We start from the raw sequence: 4398 nt of genomic DNA, 5'->3' as shown, positions 1-4398 counted from the left end.
CGTCAAGGATGCCACTTAAGTTGTAAGCATTGAGATGGCATCTAATTCAATCATCCCAGCAACCTTCTTCGTATTTTCCCTCTCAGTAGGCCACTGGTAATTGTTCATGGCCATCTCCTCTAACAATTCATAAGCTTCATTAGAACTTTTGCTCATGAACGCACCTCATGTTGCAGCATCTATTATGGTACGAGTAGCATCATTCAACCCATTATAAAAGTTGAGGACCAGCATCCACTTCTATATACCATGATGTGGTCACTTCCTTAACAACTCTTTGAATCTCTCCCATGCATCATACAGTAATTCCCCTTCCGTCTATAGGAATTATTAATTTCCCATCTCAACTTTGCAGGTTTTGCTGGAGGAAAAAAATTTACAAGAAACTTTTGAGCGAGCTCCTCCCATGTGGTAATAGAGTTAGCCTGTAGGGAAATCAACCAACTCTTTGTGTGGTCTCTTAGTGAAAATGGAAATAGCATTAACCTTATTGCGTCATCGCTCACTCCATTCACCTTAAACGTCGCACAAAGCTCCAAGAAATTAGCTATGTGCAAGTTAGGGTCCTCTGTAGGCAAGCCTCCAAAATGAACAGTAGATTGGACCATTTGTTGAATTGCTGGCTTAATCTCAAAATTGTTAGCGGCAACTGTGGGGTGTCTGATGCATGAATGCACTCCCGTAACAGTTGGGAGTACATAATCTCTTAAACTTCTGGCCCCTTGTTCAGCAGGGACCTCAACAGGCACTGCCCATTCAACATTGTTGGCAGCATTATTTATTGCATTCCCTTTGTTTGCAGCCATCCTTTCCTCCAACGTCTTACTCTTCTGGTTCTGTCTATAGGTTCTCTCAATCCCAGGATTCACCGGTAATATCTCAGCTGTTTTACCTCGTCGAATAACCCAAAACTACCTGTTGATCTTGAAATTGAGAAACAAGCAAAGAAACACGTTAGAAAAAATGTTAAAGAAAAGACAAAGTAGAACAAGAATCAATTATATTTGATATTGATTAAATAATCCACGGCAACGGCGCCAAAAACTTGATAGCAAAAATATAATGCGCAAGTAAACACAATCGATTCAAGTAATATATATAGTAAATAAGAATCATTCCCATGGAGACTATCAATTAAGTACCAATAACCAATTTTATATTTCTATTTGGCTATCGAAAATAGAGTGATTTTAAACTAAAACTTAAAATTGAAATAAACTGTGCAATAATAAAGATTGATTCAATAATTAAAAACCTAGGGTATTAACTTCATCAAATTTTCAACTTGTTAATTTTACTAATCAGTGCATATCATTCTTTGATCTCTATCCTAATAGCGAGTTAACTAAAACAATCATAATTCTTTTTTAAGATAAAAATACTTCAACCTATATGCAAACTTTCTACATATCTGTGATAAGTTTTAACTACATATAGCAGGCATGAAGCATGGAAACCCTAAATGCTACACTTACCCCATAGGTACTATCGTCCTATATGCAATTTATGTCTATACGATTATAGAATATTCAACTCTCCCCTCTCGGATCTCGAATCAAAATCATAAATCATGTAAATAGTGATCAATTATCCACATGCATTAAGATCAAATCATATAGAGAAAGGATAGAAAAAGAAGAAATTATATAAACTTCATAGAAAATTAACAAATATCCAAGTGACTACATTAAACCCTATAAAAGATGTTTAGTTCATAACAGACATGACTAAAATAATAAAATAAATGTTCAAACGCATAAAATTAAACTACTAAAAAACTGAGAGAAAACTGAAGAAAAATAGACCAATAGAGTTAAACAGTTGCTAATCCCGTCATCCAAGAACCTCCCCACAAATGACGTAAAATTTGTACTTAAACAAGCACTTTTTATCTTGTTGGTGAGGCGTGTCGCGATTTGCCCATTCCTGAGTCGCGACCCGTGTCTTTTTCTGCCAATTCATTCCTTCTCTGGAAGTTCAAAAGTCGCGACTTGTACCCGCTTGTTTTTGGTTCCCTTTAATGATTCACCTCTGTTTTCATGCGTGTCGCGACTTGATAGACCATGTCGTGAATTTTGGGATCCTTTGTCCTTCCACAACCTTTTCAACCTTCATTTAGCACCAGATTCATCCTGAATGTTTCCGGCTCTCCCAAACTCATACAAAATGGCCAAAAGCTTCACAAAATATCCAATTTCATCACTAAATATGTTCATTTCCTCTCCATTCTCAAATTCATAGCTAAAACCTAAAAACAAAACAAACCCAAGCATAATACCGCATAAAACCCATAATTTGACTCGAAACTAAGATTAAAACACACACTAAAACTACCTTAAACTAGACTTATCAGCCTTCCAGGCTCAATGTCCTTGAATGTAACTTTAACGTCATCCCATGTCCCCGAGTCCTGATGACTCAGGACTTTAGGGGGTCATTCGCACTAAGCTATTTTCCCCCGGGAACGTGGTCACCGGTGGGCCAGCTCTGGATTCTTGGTCCCCCCCCCCCCCCCCGAGTATACGGCTCAGGACCTAATCATGTGGAAGTTGCGAACTCATTATCCCAGCCCCGGGAGGCTGAGTTCTCTGCCCTTTGACTAGGTATTTCCTGACAATCAAGTTTTAGCAATCGAGGTTTGTCTCTGATTTCAACGACTCGGGCCTCCGTTCGCATCTCGAGATCATAGGACTGAGTCACTGCTCCTTGGACACAATGTCCTCCGGAGGTAACATTAGTTTTACTCGTGCTACTTGGGCTTTATTTACTCTTAGGGTCGAAACCTGACTCTGAGTACAAGTGACTTGGGTCCCAACTCGGATCCCGAGATCGAGGGACTTGGTTCTTATTTCCCAGGCATGGAATCTATGGAAGGTAACCCTAAGTCCATTCTCGTGCTACTTTGGGGCAATTAGTGTCAAGGTCCCGCAGAGTATTCTTCTTAACTCTTAGGTGCGTGCCCGAGTACTGACGACTCGGGCTTCCATTCAAATCTCGAGGATTCGAATTTGTTTATTACTCCTCGGGTGCGCGCCATCCTTGGGAGAATACGCTAAATCCAATCTCGCGTTATCTAGATCTTTTCGGCACTGTTTTTTATCAGGCCACTTAGCTATGGGGTCTCATGACATTAAAGGCGCTTCACTCGTCGACTAGCTAAGCTTCCCATGTCATGGACTTCCCTATGCTACTTTTTCTCGAGTCATATGGGGGATTTGGTCAGAGATCCTCCAGCACAATGTCCACGAGAGGTGTCCCAAGTCTATGCCCTGGGACCAAGTACAGAGTACTCAGTCTTCTGTTCGCATCTCGAGATTAAGGAACTTGGTCAGAGCACCTCGAGCGCAATGTCCACGGAAGGTGATGCAAGTCTGTTCTCGCCCTACTAAGATTCTTAGTTTAGTCTGTAGATGCTAAGCCTACTCTGCTTGGAATAAGCTTAGTTTCTTAGGTCACAAACTCAAGACTAGTTTCCTAGGTTTTTCTATTCTCGGGGTAGAGTGGCTTACTCCACTTTTGACAAGCTTAATTTCCTAGGTCGTTCCCTATGAGGCATGATGTTGTGTGAGGCTGCCCTAACTCCATGCCCCCCCAAGTGATCGAAAACTACTCTGCGTTCACTTGTCCAGGCCAGCGAGCAGGCGCTCTACACATAGTATATACAGAACAAAGGGCACTAAAAAATATATCATTGGTAATACCGGCGAAGATGCTCGGCATGGTTTATTTTTTATTGTGCTTTATCTACATGGTTTCCATTAAATGTGCTCGGAAGCTCCAAGGGAGAATACAAAATTTAATAAGGTTTACTTCTCATATCATTGGTAATACCGGCGAAGATGCTCGGCATTCCAGGCATGGGGTATCAATTCCCCATTCATTCGGGCTAATTTGTATGTCCCAGACATACAACGCTCTTGACTTGGTATGGGCCCTCCCAGTTAGGTCCCAACACTCCCACACCGGGGTCTCGGGCCGCTAAGAAGACTCTTCACAACACCAGATCTTCGACCCCAAATTTTCCATCCTTCACTTTAGAGTTAAAATACCTGGCCACTTTCTACTGCTAGCATGCTACTCGAAGCTGAGAAGCTTCACAGAGCTCCTCCACGAGGTCCAGGGACTTTCGAATGCTCTGTTCCTAACTCTAAGCTTTAAGCCGTCTTCGTCCACTTCCTCCCACGATTCAAGAAGTTTTAAAGAGTTACAAACATGGTTAGTAGATCAATAATCCAAATGGATTTATCATTCTCTAAAACACATGTTTCTAAGATAAATGAACTATAATCATTACCTTTGTCTTTCGCTGCTTGAAACGTGGGGCAATCTTGTTTCAAATGCCCCTTCTCTCTACAGTGAAAGCACTTACCTTTACCTTTCTTGTTTTTCTTTTTCTTT

At 40.9% G+C, this 4398-nt stretch overlaps 1 non-coding gene across 1 annotated transcript; it reads left to right on the top strand.

Moving 5' to 3' along the window:
• The first annotated feature begins 244 nt into the window (after positions 1-244).
• Positions 245-350, top strand: LOC133787765 (small nucleolar RNA R71). The gene has a single exon (XR_009872768.1). It is a non-coding gene; the product is annotated as a small nucleolar RNA R71 (small nucleolar RNA).
• Positions 351-4398: the final 4048 nt, after the last annotated feature.

This window comes from Humulus lupulus, chromosome 6, assembly GCF_963169125.1.
Source record: "Humulus lupulus chromosome 6, drHumLupu1.1, whole genome shotgun sequence".
Lineage (NCBI taxonomy): Eukaryota > Viridiplantae > Streptophyta > Magnoliopsida > Rosales > Cannabaceae > Humulus > Humulus lupulus.
Note: the sequence above shows the minus strand (reverse complement) of the source record. Positions and strands in the feature narration are given on the sequence as shown.